The sequence below is a fragment of the Anolis sagrei genome, chromosome 3 (genome assembly GCF_037176765.1).
Source record: "Anolis sagrei isolate rAnoSag1 chromosome 3, rAnoSag1.mat, whole genome shotgun sequence".
Taxonomy (NCBI): domain Eukaryota; kingdom Metazoa; phylum Chordata; class Lepidosauria; order Squamata; family Dactyloidae; genus Anolis; species Anolis sagrei.
Window position 1 is genome coordinate 268457541 of NC_090023.1, and position 17469 is coordinate 268475009.

Consider the following 17469-nt stretch of genomic DNA (forward strand, 5'->3'; position numbering starts at 1 on the left):
ACAAAGGAGGAGGAGAGGTGAAGTAGAAGATGATGAAGGAGCAGGAGAAGATGACAGGAGGAGAGGAAGAAGAGAAGAAGAAGAGCAAGATGAATAAGAGGAAGAGGAGAGAACAAGGCGAAGGAGGAGGAAAGGCGAAGAAGAAGAGGAGAAATAGAAAGAGGAGAGGAGGAAGGGAGAGAAGAAAAAGAGTAATAAGAGGAAGAATAGGAATAATAAGGGGAGTAGGAGAAGGAATATTAAGAGAAAAAGAATAAGAGGAGGAGAGGAAGAAGAAGGAGAGGAGAAAAAGGAGGATGAGGAGGAGGAAGAAGAAGAAAATGACAGAGGAGGAGAAAAAAGACGAATAATAGGAAGAAGAAGAGGAGAGAAAGAGAAAGGAGGAGGAAGAGAGAGGAAAGGAGAAGAAGAAGAGAAAAAGAGGAAAGGAGGAGACGAAAGAAGAGGAGAAATAGGAGGGGAACAGGAAGGAGGAGGAGAAGAAAAGGGAAAAAGGAGAAAGAGGGGGAGAAGGGGGAGAAGAAAGAGAGATGAGAGGAGGAGAAGAGGGGGGAAAGGGAAAGGAGAAGGAGGAGAAATAAGAAGAGGTAGAGAAAAGAGGAAGAGGAGAGTGGAGAGGAGAAGAAGAAGAAAAAGGAAAGAAGAAGAAAGAAGAGATGAGAAGAAGAGAAATTAGAGGAGGAGGAGAAGGAATAATAAGAGGAAGAAGAATGGGAAGAAAAAGAGGAGAAAAAGAAGGAATAAGGAGAGGAAAAAAGAATAATAGAAAAAAGAAGAGGATGAAAGAGGAGAAGAGGGAGGAGATCAAGAAGGAGAAAAAGGAGGACGAAAGAGGAGAAGAAGGAGAAAAAGAAAGAGAAGGAGAAGAAGTCAACAGGTGTTTTGAAGGCACACAGGAGATACCAGCGCTCTCCTCTATAGAATTCTAAATACTACAAATCCCAGAAATGTTTGGGATGGATCTATGATAGGTTGTTGTAGGTTTATTCGGGCTATATGGAGATGTTCTAGAGGCATTCTCTCCTGACGTTTCGCCTGCATTTATGGTAAGCATCCTCAGAGGTAGTGAGGTCTATTGGAACTAGGAAAATGGGTTTATATATCTGTGGAAAGACCCGGGTGGGACAAAGGACTCTTGTCTGCTGGAGCTAGGTGTGAATGTTTCAACTGACCACCTTGATTAGCATCTGATAACCTGGAAGTGCCTGGAGCAATCTTTTGTTGAGAAGTGATTAGATGTCCTTGTTTGTTTCGTCTCTGTTGTTGTTTTTTAATACTGGTAGCCAGATCTGTGATAGCTGGAGTATTACTGAAGTGCTAGAATTACTATTATTTTATTGAAAGGAAGTAAACATAATACTTTTCTATGATTTGTAATCAGCACACCCAACGTCTATTTCTGAGGAAAGGCTCCGTCTGGGTTGTCTTCCTGACACAACTTCTTTTACGCAGCCTTAAATTCCCGACTGGTGCATTTAATATCTATCATTAGCAAAAATTAATAACGATGAGAATGTAAACGCAGGATGTTACATAAGTGGAAATAATTGAGGGTCACGGGAATCTGTCTCTCCGGAGCGCGCCTTTGCATGCCCACGTTTTACGATTCCAGTCTATGACACAAACATTTTGGAGTCTCTCCCAAGGGAAGAACTGCATGCACTTTGTTCAAAAGTTTGCAATGTTTTAAAAAATAAATTAGCGTGGTATAGTGGTTAAGAATACGAGAGGAAATATATATCTTCCTGGAGGTCTTTAATGGCTTATAAAATATATATAGAATCAAAGAGTTAGAAGAGACCTCCTGGGCCATCCAGTCCAACCCCATTCTGCCAAGAAGCAGGAATATTGCATTCAAATCACCCCTGACAGATGGCCATCCAGCCTCTGCTTAAAAGCTTCCAAAGAAGGAGCCTCCACCACACTCCCTCTGGGGCAGAGAGTTCCACTGCTGAACGGCTCTCACAGTCAGGAAGTTCTTTCTCATATTCAGATGGCATCTCCTCTCTTGTAGTTTGAAGCCATTGTTCTGCGTCCTAGTCTCCAAGGAAGCAGAAAACAAGCTTGCTCCCTCCTCCCTGTGGCTTCCTCTCACATATTTATACATGGCTATCATATCTCCTCTCAGCCTTCGCTTCTTCAGGCTAAACATGCCCAGCTCCTTAAGCTGCTCCTCATAGGGCTTGTTCTCCAGACTCTTGATCATTTTAGTCGCCCTCCTCTGGACACATTCCAGCTTGTCAATATCTCTCTTGAATTGTGGTGCCCAGAATTGGACACAATATTCCAGATGTGGTCTAACCAAGGCAGAATAGAGCATGGGGAGCATTACTTCCCTACATCTAAACACTATGCTCCTATTGATGCAGGCCAAAATCCCATTGGCTTTTTTTGCCGCCACATCACATTGTTGGCTCATGTTAAACTTGTTGTCCACGATGGCTCCAAGATGTTTTTCACACGTACTGCTCTTGAGCCAGGCATTGTCCCCCATTCTGTATTTTGCATTTTGTTTTTCCTGCCTAAGTGGAGTATCTTGCATTTGTCCCTGTTGAACTTCATTTTGTTAGTTTTGGCCCATCTCTCTAATCTGTCAAGATCGTTTTGAATCCTGCTTCTGTCCTCTGGAGTATTGGATATCCCTCCCAATTTAGTGTCGTCTGCAAACTTGATGATCCTGCCTTCTAGCCCTTCATCTAAGTCATTAATAAAGATGTTGAACAGGACCGGGCCCAGGACGGAACCCTGCGGCACTCCACTTGTCACTTCTTTCCAAGATGAAGAGGAAGCATTAGTGAGCACCCTCTGTGTTCGTCCACTTAACCAATTCCAGATCCACCTCACCGTAGTTTTGCCTAGCCCACATTGGACTAGTTTCCTTGCCAGAAGGTCATGGGGGACCTTGTCGAAGGCCTTCCTGAAATCCAGGTACGCCACATCCACGGCATTCCCCGCATCTACCCAGCTTGTAACTCTATCGAAAAAAGAGATCAGATTATAGTGACTAAAATCCTGTGTATTCTACCTTTAAATCAGTCCATTCCATGTTGAATCCAGGTGCTCAGAGAAGGCAGACAATTAATGCTCCTGGGAGCATCCCAATTAACTCCAAATCCTATTTATTATGCTTTGTTTTAAAGGGAAATTGCCTTTTTCAAAGCTGATAATAGATCTGTTTCTCTCTTATGGAACCACACTCCCAAAATTCTGCAAAATTCCCCCTTGAATCGACCCCTTTTGCCTTAAAATGTTGGACTAGAGGTGAGTATACATTGTAGAATGAATTCAGTTTGACAGCACTTTAAGTGCTATGGCTTAATATTTGGATTTGTAGTTTCACAGGATCTTCTCGCCTGGTGCTTCTGCAAAACTATAACTCCCAAGATAGTATCAACCCATGGCAGTTCAAGTGCTTTGAATTGGATTTTCCTGCTTCTTGGCCCACAAGGTCTCTTCAAACTCTTCTATGATTATGATTCCATGTTTCTAAGTGGTGTCAAACTACATTAATTCTACAGTGTAGATGCACCTTATGACGCTAAGAACTCTAGTTATTCTAAACCCTCATATTCACTGATTGGCCTTGACGTTTCTCACACTAGTTTTCCTTAAAGGGTTGTTGTTTATTTATTTATTTATTTATTTATTGAGTCATCAGCAACCAGTCAATTATATTACATTTCTAACAGAACAAAGCAAACAAACAGACAAAATACAAAAATACAAAATACAGATTACAAAATTTGTGAGTTTGGTAGTTGATTAAATGTCCTTTGAGCAGTATCTGGCCACTTGGAGTGCCTCTGGTGTTGCCGCAAGGAGGTCCTCCCTTGTGCATGTGGCAGGGCTCAGGTTGCATTGCAGCAGGTGGTCAGTGGTTTGTTCTTCTCCACACTCGCATGTTGTGGATTCCACTTTGTGGCCCCATTTCTTGAGGTTGGTTCTGCATCTCGTGGTGCCAGAGCGCAGTCTGTTCAGCGCCTTCCAAGTCGCCCCGTCTTCTTCTGTGTGCCCAGGGGGGAGTCTCTCATTTGGTATCAGCCATTGGTTAAAGTTCTGGGTTTGAGCCTGCCACTTTTGGACTCTCGCTTGCTGAGGTGTTCCAGCGAGTGTCTCTGTAGATCCAAGAAAACTATGTCTTGATTTAAGTCGTTGACGTGCTGGCTGATACCCAAACAGGGGGTGAGCTAGAGATGTCTCTGCCTTGGTCCTTTTACTTTTGGCTGCTACTTCCCAGCGGATGTCAGTTAGTGCAATACCAGCTAAGCAGTGTAGTTTCTCCAGTGGTGTAGGGCGCAGACACCCCATGATAATGCGGCATGTCTCATTAAGAGCCACATCCACTGTTTTAGTGTGGTGAGATGTGTTCCACACTGGGCTTGCATACTCAGCAGCAGAGTAGCCAAGCACAAGGGCAGATGTCTTCGCTGTGTCTGGTTGTGATCCCCAGGTTGTGCCAGTCAGCTTTCGTATGATATTGTTTCTAGCACCCACCTTTTGCTTGATATTTAGGCAGTGCTTCTTGTAGATCAGGGCACGGTCCAGAGTGACTCCCAGGTATTTGGGTGCGCTGCAATGCTCCAGTGGGATTCCTTCCCAGGTAATCCTCAGAGCTGGGGATGCTTGTCTGTTCTTGAGATCAAAGGCACATGTCTGTGTTTCAGATGGATTAGGGATCAGCTGGTTTTCCCTGTAATAGGCAGTAAGAGCACCTAGAGCTTCGGAGAGCTTCTGTTCAACCATCTCAAAGCTCCCTACTTGAGCGGTGATGGCACGATCATCAGCATAGATGAAACTCTCTGTCCCTTCTGGCAGTGGCTGGTCATTTGTGTAGATATTGAACATGGATGGAGCAAGCACGCTCCCCTGAGGCAGGCCGTTCTTCTGTTTCCGCCATCACAAGAATGATTGATAACTGGGAAATAGAGGGAGAAAACGTGGAGGCAGGGACAGGGTTTGTGTTTCTAGGTGCAAAGATGACTTCAGATGCAGACTGCAGCCAGGAAATCAGGAGACACTTACTTCTTGGGAGGAGAGCAATGTCCAATCTCGATAAAATAGTAAAGAGTAGAGACATCACACTGGCAACAAAGATCTACATAGTGAAAACAATGGTATTCCCCATAGTCACCTACGGGTGTGAGAGCTGGACCTTAGAGAAGGCTGAGCGGAGGAAGAGAGATGCTTTTGAGCTGTGGTGTTGGAGGAAAGTTGGACCGCGAGAAGATCCAACCAGTCAATAATTCAGGAATAAATCCCGACTGCTCATTGGATGGAAGGATAGTAGAGGCCAAGATGAAATCCTTTGGCCACATCATGAGAAGAAAGGAAAGCTTGGAGAAGACAATGATGCAGGGGAAAATGGAAGGAAAAAGGAAGAGGGGCAGAACAAGGGCAAGGTGGGTGGATGGCATCCTTGAAGTGACTGGATTGACCTTGAAGGAGCTGGGGGAGGTGACGGCTGACAGGGAGCTCTGGCGTGGGCTGGTCCATGAGGTCACGAAGTGTCAGAAACGACTAAACAAATGAACAACAACAATGCACATTTGCATCAGTGCTCCATGGAGGAAGGTTTGGATATGAATGTATGTAATGCACATTGCATTGATGCTCCATGGAGGGAAGTTTGGGTTATGAGATTCTATGATTCTTTGAATAGTTACGATCTGTTCAACCTCTGTGCAATGATTAGATGGATGCCTATCCGTTTTCATGTTAAGATATAAGCAACCAAAGCCACAAGTCTGTCTGGAGTGATGCTCGCTTCCCAATAATATAGTGCATGGCTTCTAATTATGATGCTTATGTAAAAGAAGCATTTGGCACTCTTCCTTTGCAATGCATTGTTATGCTCACGTACTTGTAACCAATTGCACAAGATGGAGCAAGCATCTCCAGAGGCAATTGTTCCTCCATCCAGGGACTCCGGTTTTATCTCGGAGGGAAAAGAAAACCCTTGAGTTTATTTCGCAAATTACCCTGGAACTGATGGGAGGGGATAAGCAACGCTTTCTCAAGGTTTTTCCTCCAGATAAAACCCCAAAAAGAAGATTTGTAGCGTTTGCATTGTGCAATGCTTTCACGTTGTGCAATGCTTCTTTTTTATTACCAAGTCATCACATGCAATATTTACACATGTCGCCGGGAGTGAAGACAACCATGCTCTCAAAACAACAGTTTGAACTATTTAATGCGTATATGCTGGAGATTTTCAATTCCATTGCTCTTTTTAATTACTGTAAATACTCGAGTATAAGCCTAGTTTTTCAGCCCCTTTTTTAGGCTGAAAAAACTCCCCTCAGCTTATACTTGAAGCAAGGTTATTTATTATTTGACCCTTTTATTGTTATTATTTTTATTACATTTATTATTTTACTCTCTATATTGTTATTATTACATTTATTATTTTACTCTATTATTGTTTTTATTGCATTTATTATTTTATTCCATTGATTATTACATTTATTATTTTACTTTATTATTATTGTTTTTGTTACATTTATTATTTTACGCTATTGATTATTATTATTACATTTATTATTTTACTCTATTATTGTTGTTTATATTATATTTATTATTTTACTCTATTATTATTGTTTTTATTACATTTATTATTTTACTCTATTGATTGTTATTTACTACATTTATTGTTTTACTCTATTTATTATTATTACATTTATGATTTTACTCTATTATTATTGTTTTGATTACATTTATTATTTTACGCTATTGATTATTATTATGACATTTATTATTTTACTCTATTATTGTTGTTTATATTATATTTATTATTTTACTCTATTATTATTGTTTTTATTGCATTTATTATTTTACTCTATTGATTGTTATTTACTACATTTATTGTTTTACTCTATTTATTATTATTACATTTATGATTTTACTCTATTATTATTGTTATTTAAAGATGGGCTTAAAAGCCAACCTGTGGCATAGACACCGAGTGAGAACTGGGAAGCCCTGGCCCTTGAGCGTTCAACTGGAGGTCAGCTGTGACCAGCAGTGCTGCAGAATTACAAGAGGCACAGCTGGAGGGTGAAAGCAAGAAACATGTCAAGGGGAAGAAGGCGCATCAAGCCAACCCTTCTTGGGACCGCCTTCCATTTGGAAATCGATGTCCTCACTGCGGAAGAACATGCAGATCAAGAATAGGTGTTTACAGTCACCTACAGACCCATCACCAAGACCCTATAGTTGGAAGGCAATCATATTCTGCCATGAGTGATAGCCTATGGTGATGATGATGCTTTGATCTGTCTACATGAAAAAATTAATTGGGAGGAGATAAAAGTAACAATAATAATAATAATAATAATAATAATAATAATAATAATATATACATGATCTATGACAGTGTTTCTCAACCTGGGGGTCGGGACCCCCAGGGGTCATGAGGGGGTGTCAGAGGGGTCACCAAAGACCATCAGAAAACATAGTATTTTCTGTTAGTCATGGGGGTTCTGTGTGGGAAGTTTGTCCCAATTCTGTCGTTGGTGATGTTCAGAATGCTCTTTGATTTAAGTGAATCCCTGCAACTACAACTCCCAAATGTCAAGATGCATTTTCCCCAAACTCCACCAGTGTTCACATTTGGGCATATTAAGTATCTGTGCCAAGTTTGGTCCAGATCCATCATTGGTCCAGATCCATCGTTTGGTCCAGATCCATCATTGTTTGAGTTCACTGTGCTATCTGGATGTAGGTGAACTACAACTCCCAAACTCAAGGTCTATACCCACCAAACCTTTCCAGTATTGGCCATGGGAGTTTTGTGTGCCAATTTTAATTCCGTCATTGGTGGAGTTCAGAATGCTCTTTGTTTGTAGGTGAACTATAAATCCCAGCAACTACAACTCCCAAATGACAAAATCAATCAATCCCCCTAGCCCCACCAGTATTGAAATGTGGGCGTAACAGGTATTTGTGCCAAATTCGTTCCAGTGAATGAAAATACATCCTGCATATCAGATATTTACATTATGATTCACAACAGTAGCAAAAGTACAGTTATGAAGTAGCAACAAAAATAATGTTATGGTTGGGGGTCATTGCAACATGAGGGACTGTATTAAGGGGTCGGGGCATTAGGAAGGTTGAGAAACACTGATCTATGAGATCTGGCAAAGCTGGTAGTGTTAAATTAACGTTAAGGGATGGCACTGTAACAATGCCTGCGATTACGGTTTTGCTCTCTCTTTGAGCATTGACGGAAGAGAAAAATACAGAACAGCAGTGTCTTTCTTTAGGGAGAGGAAGTAGGTAAAAGTGTGGGTGTCTTTGTTTAAACTGGACGGTTATAGACGACTGATTTCCAGAAAGGCAAATATTGAAAAGTTCTGTCTCCATTACATTTTTTGGCAGGTGCTTTTGCTCACTGTACTCTGCCAGAAAGGAGTGCAAAAATCAAACTTTCCGTATGTTATTGAGCTGCAACTCCCATCCGCCTTGGTTGACACAGTAGAATCATAGAATCAAAGAGTTGGAAGAGACCTCATGGGCCATCCAGTCCAACCCCATTCTGCCAAGAAGCAGGAATATTGCATTCAAATCACCCCTGACAGATGGCCATCCAGCCTCTGTTTAAAAGCTTCCAAAGAAGGAGCCTCCACCACACTCCGGCGCAGAGAGTTCCACTGCTGAACGGCTCTCACAGTCAGGAAGTTCTTCCTCATGTTCAGATGGAATCTCCTCTCTTGTAGTTTGAAGCCATTGTTCCCTTGCGTCCTAGTCTCCAGGGAAGCAGAAAACAAGCTTGCTCCCTCCTCCCTGTGGCTTCCTCTCACATATTTATACATGGCTATCATATCTCCTCTCAGCCTTCTCTTCTTCAGGCTAAACATGCCCAGCTCCTTAAGCCGCTCCTCATAGGGCTTGTTCTCCAGACCTTTTATAATTTTAGTCGCTCTCCTCTGGACACATTCCAGCTTGTCAATATCTCTCTTGAATTGTGATGCCCAGAATTGGACACAATATTCCAGGTGTGGTCTAACCAAAGCAGAATAGAGGGGTAGCATGACTTCCTTAGATCTAGACACTATGCTCCTATTGATGCAGGCCAAAATCCCATTGGCTTTTTTTGCCGCCACATCACATTGTTGGCTCATGTTTAACTTGTTGTCCACGAGGACTCCAAGATCTTTTTCACACGTACTGCTCTCGAGCCAGGCATTGTCCCCTATTCTGTATCTTTGCATTTCGTTTTTCCTGCCAAAGTGGAGTATCTTGCATTTGTCACTGTTGAACTTCATTTTGTTAGTTTTGGCCAATCATCTCTCTAATCTGTCAAGATCGTTTTGAATCCTGCTCCTGTCCTCTGGAGTATTGGCTCTCCCTCCCAATTTGGTGTCGTCTGCAAACTTGATGATCCTGCCTTCTAGCCCTTCGTCTAAGTCATTAATAAAGATGTTGAACAGGACCGGGCCCAGGACGGAACCCTGCGGCACTCCACTCGTCACTTCTTTCCAAGATGAAGAGGAATCCTTGGGGAGAATCACCCTTTGGGTTCATCCATTTAACCAATTACAGATCCACTTCACCATAGTTTTGCCTAGCCCACATTGGACTAGTTTCCTTGCCAGAAGGTCATGTGGGACCTTGTCGAAGGACCTTGTTGAAGGCCTTACAGTAAATGGCGAGAAGTGCTGGTGTTAGGGATTCCTCATCTTCGTAGGAGGAAGGGGAGCCGGAATTGGAGGGCCACTGACTTAAGGGAGAATTGGATGAAGATGCTGTATAGGTGGTATATCACACCACAAAAATTGGCCAGATACTACTCAAATGCAAGTGACCAATGCTGGAAATGTGAAGAACAAGCTGGCTCCTTTTTCCACATGTGGTGGTCCTGCAAAATATCGAAATCATACTGGAGAGATATTCACGCTACAATCGAAAAGATGCTCGAAGTTAAACTTGAACCAAAACCAGAACTCTTCTTATTAGGAATAATAGAGGAAGACCTGGAAATCAACAAAGAAAAACTTCTAATTTATCTCATAACTGCAGCTAGAATCTGCTATGCGAGGTGCTGGAGAACTAGGGAGATCCCTACACAAGAACAATGGTTACTCAAGATAGCAGATATTATGAACATGGATAGACTGACACAGCTGCTGAAGGCGAATCAAAAGATGAAGATAATACAAACAGATTGGTCCCCAGTAAGGAATTATTTAATGCAAAAAAACCCAAACTATAATTGGATAATAAATACAGAATGATGCCTAAGACAATCAATATTATAATTGGACTGGATACACATGGGCTAGCCACCTTCTTGAAAAACTGAACTAAGAAGAAGAAGAAGATTTCAGCAGTGATCAGGGGAGCATTTGCACAGTTAAAACTTGTGCGCCAGCTGCGCCCGTACCTTGGGAAGTCTGACTTGGCCACAATAGTCCACGCTCTGGTTACATCCCGTCTAGACTACTGCAACACTCTCTACGTGGGGCTGCCCTTGAAGACGGCCCGGAAGCTTCAATTAGTCCAACGTGCGGCAGCCATGATTTTAACAGGAGCGGAGCGCAGGGAGCATACGACCCCCCTGTTGCGCCAGCTCCATTGGCTGCCGATCTGCTACCGGGCTCAATTCAAGGTGTTGCCGTTGGCCTATAAAGCCCTAAACGGTTCCGGCCCAAGATACCTTTCTGACCATATCTCGGCCTATGAACCCACCAGCACTCTGAGATCTTCCGGGGAGGCCCTGCTCTCGATCCCGCCGGCTTCTCGAGCACGGTTGGCGGGGACGAGAGATAGGGCCTTGTCGGTGGTGGCTCCTCGGCTGTGGAACGCCCTTCCTACAGATATTAGGCTGGCACCATCTCTCATGGCATTCCGAAGAAAGTTGAAGACCTGGATGTTTGTACAGGCGTTCGAGTAATCTAGGGCAATATTTGGTAATGGAACATAGGAATGGAACAATGGACAACGAACCTGGACTACGCTTGGATGATGAGACGATTGGACATGGTTATTGTAATAATTGTGTATTGTAATTGCTTATTGTTATTAGGGGATAATGTGTTAAGTTAATTGTTGTATGTTGCATCGAATTACTGCTGTTTTTACTGTTTGCTAACCGCTGTGAGTCGCCTTCGGGCTGAGAACAGCGGTATATAAGCAAAGTAAATAAGTAAATAAGAAGACGACTGGAAGCCTATCTTTTTCCCTTTCCATCCCTCCCCCTCCCCCTCCCCATCTACCATCCCCCCTCCCTATACCCACCTCCCCATACCCGCCTCCTCCTCATCTTACCTACACCATCACACACTTTCCCCAATATCCCAACTATCCCTTCCCTCTTCTCTCCCTCCCCCTCTACTTTTTTAAATACTTTTTTATCTCTCAACCTTTCACTGTAAATAAAAGCTCAATAAAATATATATTTTTAAAAAAGGAATTGGAGGGAGAAGAAGAATCAGAAGATGAGGGCTTGAAAGTGCCCACATTTCTAGAGAAACGAAAAGAGACAGAGCACAGACGGAGTTCAGCTAGGAAAGCTGCTAAAAACGCTGAGCTAATTGGGAGACGCCCTAGCACCTCCTGCGTGAGGAATTCAGGGCTATAAATCAGTAGCAGGAGCATGGAATCTGCTTTGTGTCTGCTGCTAAGAACTTGGTTCATCGTCCATTGTCTGATGGTGTTTCTTTTGGGACTTTGTAAGAGACTTTAATTTGTGTCTGGATCCTTTGCGCTTTTAAATTGCATTTGCTTATCCTTTGTGTTTGCTGAAGTAAAGCATTTTTCTTTTACTTTCAACATTGTCTAAAGGCTGTTTTTGAAGGGCAACTCAGGACAGCTGGATTTTCAATATGGCAAACTTTGTGTTATATAGAAACCAGAACCTCCCCCGCCCCCCAATTATCTATATAAACAAAAATGTAATGTCAGTTTGTGGGATTAACATAACTCAAAAACCACTGGACGAATTGACATCAAATTTGGACAGCATACACCTAACAACCCAATGTATGTCCTTCACTCAAAAAAATTGGATTTCATTATTTGGGAGTTGTGTTGTTGTTGTTCATTCGTTCAGTCGTCTCCGATTCTTCGTGACCTCATGGACCAGCCCACGCCAGAGCTCCCTGTCGGCCGTCACCACCCCCAGCTCCTTCAAGGTCAGTCCAGTCACTTCAAGGATGCCATCCATCCATCTTGCCCTTGGTCGGCCCCTCTTCCTTTTGCCTTCCACTTTCCCCAGCATAATTGTCTTCTCTAGGCTTTGCTGTCTCCTCATGATGTGGCCAAAGGACTTTAACTTTGTCTCTAGTCTCCTTCCCTCCAATGAGCAGTCGGGCTTTATTTCCTGGAGGATGGACTGGTTGGATCTTCTCGCAGTCCAAGGCACTCTCAGAACTTTCCTCCAACACCACAGTTGGGAGTTGTAGTTGCTGGGATTTATAGTTAACCTACAATCAAAGAGCATTCTGAACACCAATTATGGAATTGAACCAAACGTGGCATGCAGGACTCCCATGACCAACAGAAAACACTAGAAGGGTTTGTTGGGCATTGACCTTGAGTTTGGGAGGCTTAGTTCACCTACATCCAAAGAGCGCTGTGGATTCAAACTATGATGGATCTGGGCCAAACTTGGCACAAATATTCCATATGCCCAAATATAAACACAGATGGAGTTTGGGGGAAATAGACCTTGACATTTGGGATTTGTAGCTACTGGGATTTATAGTTCACCTACAATCAAAGAGCATCCTGAATCCGACAAATGACAGATTTGGGGCAAATTTCCCACACAGAACCCCCAGGACCAACAGAAAATACTTAAGGCCATCCAGTCCAACTTTCTTCAGCAGGGCAAGAAAAAGTAATCAAAGCCCTTCTGACAAAGAACCATACAGTCATCTATCTATCTATCTATCTATCTATCTATCTATCTATCTATATGATTCACACACAGAGGTATAATATCATAGATTTGAAAGGCACCCCTAAAGAAGGACAATTCTATGTTGCATATTCCAGAGTAGGCAAACCAGACAATCTCCATATCAACACTGACAAAGAAACAACAAAAATATTTTTTACCCACAAACATAAAGAAATGACATATATTAGAAACCAACATTTTCACATTATTTTCCAGATCACCAGACTGGGCCACAGCAATGCATGGCAGGGAACCGCTAGTCTATATAAATAAAAATGTAATGTTCGTTTGTGGGATTAAAATAACTCAAAAACCACTGGACGAATTGACAACAAATTTGGACACAACACCTATCAGGACAACGAGTGACCATCACTCATAAAAACACTGAAAAACACAGCGAAAGGGACTTAAAAAGCCAAAACAGCAAAAAGACACTACAGCGCATGTGCAAAAATGACTCTCCCAGCAAACAAAGCACACAATAGCATATCCACACTCTCTTCTGGACTACAGTTCCCAGCATCCCCTAGACCATGCCTGTTAGAAGAGAAGGAGGACCCAAATGCACTTCTTCCAAGCTGCAAGCTTTCTTCTCCATGGATTTCTTTGAGAGTATCCCAATCCCTGGATATTCCCAATTTGCTATTCCTGGACTGCAACTCTGAGCAATCCTCCAGAAAGATAGATTAGATGGAGATAGGTAGGTAGGTAGGTAGACTGATCAGGAGGATTGCTGCGATGTTTTTTTGGATGTTTAACTGGAATCCAGCTTTTGCACTTTCTTCTTTCATTTTGGTTAAAAGGCTCCTCAGCTCCTCCTCACTTTTGGCCATCAAAGTGGTATCATCTGCATATCTAAGGTTGTTAATATTTCTTCCAGCAATTTTAATTTATTCAGTGATATTTTGGACTATTGAAACAATTGCAATTACTGGCAGCTCTTTGGTTTAGCTTTAGTAGTGTATTTAATGCTCAAACTATAGGCCTTTCATATACAGGACAAAGAAATAAATACATAAAATCGGATTGTTAAATACAATACAAAACATACCATTACAATACTACAGAAACTGTGCTGATACGGCTGTACCAGGAGCTCCAACTTCCTTTTCTTTCTTTGAGTGTTTGCATGTATTCCAAAGTTCCAGGCATTTTGCAGTAAGGTGGCTTCCTTTGGTTTGCAGTCATGGGGTTAGCCACCTGTCTATCATCATTAAGTTTTAGTTCCGCCCTTTTTTCCAGGTTCAGGAAGGGAAAGGGAGCCATTTTAGTTCAGTCTTATAGTTGAAAGCTTAGTTACAGGACGTGAGCTTTCCCCACCTGTTGAGAAGCTTCATTTCTCACAACATCCGGGGGAAACAGCCCTAAAGCTTCCAAGGAAAACAGTTTGACAGCACAACCCTTGTTGGGGTTAAAGAAACAGCTCCACATCATTCGTGGAAAAAATCCCAAGGACTCCAGCTGGAGAATCTACAAAGCCTTGGCTGGTAGGTCTACCTGGGACCCAAGAAGGAATTTAGAACTGGGAGTAGAGCCCACATCAGCAAAGTTTAGAAAGTAGATTGCCCAAGGAGGGGTTATAAAGGGTTTTCCTCTTAAAGAAAAGAAACAGTTCACGAAACCAGTTGCCTGTCCTTTGTGGGCAAGATGAGAAGCATTTGTTTGACTTGTTGAAGATCTAAAAAGTATTTGATTGTTTGTTAAAGACCTAAGCAATAATAAAGAACTTTGTTAAACTTTTTAAGCTCCGAAAGACTTTCGTATAGGAAAATCCTTAAAGCCTCTCAGCTGAGGCACCCCGGCTTCCCACTGGACACAAAGAGCACGTCTTGTTCAAAAGCCAATTGCTATAGGCCCAGCGCGCGACAGCACATTATCTATACATAGACTGGTACAGCATAGCCCAGGCTATACCTTCTTCTTCTAAAAAGTAAGGAATCTCTTCCTCCCTCTTGACAGGTCAAAGTAGGCCCCTTGATGGATTGGTGTAAGCTGTAAGCTGTTTTAGAAAAAAATATAGAGACATGCCTCTTTCATGTTGGAAGATAGAATTTGATATTTCTAAGATACCTAAAGTGACCTAGTGATGATGTTATGTATGTAGAAGCATGTTTCTTTGTTTGCCTGCATTTGAAGAGGTATAAAAGGCAAAGTCAACACCTTTATCCTCACTCTGGTTTGCTTTCGGATGAGAGTCCACGCCAAAGTCCCAGCTGGAAATAAAGCCGTACCTTTCAGCCTCCAAAAGGATTGCTCTTGGTATTATCTCTCCTAGCTGCTGCTACAATAGGATGCAAGCATTTGCCTTGAAAAGAGTTCACGCAAAAGGGATTTAGGAGTCTGAGGATGTATCTACATTGCATATAATGGAATTCAAAGTAAATAATCTGGATTTTACATGGCAGTGTAGATTGGGCCTTGTAGTGGACCATAAGCTGAACAGAGTCCAACAATGGGATGTGGCAACTCAAAAAGCAGTTCTAGGATTCATTATTTGGATCAAGTTTGGGCAAACTGTGGCCCTCCAGGTGTTTTGGACTTCAACTCCCACAATTCCTATGCACCCTCTTTGGCAGTTACCACCTTATCAGTTAAATGATTATTGCTTTTAACTCATCTTTTGATTGATGTTAAACTATTTATTGGCCATTAAAAAACATTATGTATCATGGCAGTTAACTGAAGAGCCCAAAAGCACCGATTTACTAAAAACAGCAACTGATATTTTCAAAATGAGTCATTTCCATCAACCCGCCAACCCCACTGCAGCTCTGTCACAACTATTTCCAAGATTAACATTTGAGAAATAGTGCTGAACTGATAAAAGATACTTTAGTGCAATTGGGGGAAAAAACTATTTGAACTCATTGGTCTTTCATTTCCCAAAAAACCATGGGTCTATGCATCACTCAATTTCTTTATTTTTCTGGTATGATTTTCTATACTTTTCATGCTTTTGTGGCCACAGTGGAAACATCTGGATGGTGGCTATACCACCTGGATACACACTGGCCTTTTGATTTAAGGAAAAATACTTACCCAGCAGTTTGTGGGCCAAAAGGAAAGTGCTGCTGCCCACAAAGAGGTGGCAGGGCAGATTTATCCAGGAAGCACAGGCAATAAAACTCAAGCTTGGTGGGAGAGTGGGTAGGGTTGGATATGATCCATGAATTAATGGGGTTTGGCTTTGTTTTTCAAGGAATCACACAACCATCTCAAGCTTTGAGAATTACTTGGGAAGGAATCCTACTGGAGCATTGCAGCACACCAAAATACCTTATATACTGTTACTTATATGTTACTTATAAGAAACATTGCTTGAATGTCAAGCAAAAAGTGGTCACTAGAAATAAGATGGTAGCACAACCTGGGGATCACAACCAGACACAGTGAAGACATCTGCCCTTGCACTTGGCTACTCTGCTGCTGAGTATGTCTTAATGAGACATGCCACATTATCACAGGATTTCTACGCCCCACATCACTGGAGAAATTATACCCTTTAGCCAGTATTGCACCACCTGACATTCGTCTGGAAGTAGCAACCAGCAATGAAAGTTAAATCGTGGTAAAAAAAAAAAAAGCCTTTTGGAGGGTCTGCCCCGGGAGGAGAGACCCGGCGAACCCACCAAAGAGGGATCGCTACTTTGGCGAGCCAAGAGAAGCAAAGTAAAAAATAAAATAATTATGAATATTCCCTAAGTTCCCAATAAGAATCTCACCAAAGTTGAAGAAAGCGCCACCGAGGTGTTTATTGAGTAATTCAGCTGAACAGGATGCAGAGCCGCAATCATTCGCCAGCAGAGCATAAGCAATTACATCAAAAACAGCAATTTTTATAAGAAATACAGAGTTGCAAGGTTTGAATTTCACACAGCTTCTCACACAGAGGCACACGCGAGGCAGATGTTGAGAACAAATAACAATGTTGTTTATTTGAGAGAACTTGAACAAAACAGGCATTAAGCTTAGCTGTTTTAATATTGAATAAAGCATGTGGTTTCTTTAAGCAGTTCAAAACTTAGTTGCACAAAACACTTCTCTCTCCCTCCAGAAATTACTGACAAGATTCCTCTCTGCCCAGTAAACCTAAACTCCCCCACAGACAGTTCTTTCCTGGTTCTGTGTGTAACCACATGTCTATTAGAACTGTATTTTCCCAACAGTATTGCACAATGGAGTTACAGACAATGCATTTCTATTTAACAGAGCATTATCTACTTAACAGAATATACTGCCTGGAAGTTTGGTAGAGATCTGGCCAGGGTGGTCCATGCCTTAGTCACCTCCAGATTGGATTACTGTAATGCACTCTACGTGGGGCTACCCTTGAAAATGGCCCGGAAATTTTAATTGGTTTAACGGGTGGTGGCCAGGTTGTTAACTGGTGCTCCTTACAGGGAGAGGTCAACCCTCCTGATTAGGGAGCTCCATTGCCTGCCGTTCATTTTTTCGTTCCAATTCAAGGTGCAGGTGCTTACCTACAAAGCCCTAAACGGTTTGGACCCGCCTACCTGCGTGACCGCATCTCTGTGTACAAACCCACACGATCTCTTCGTTCA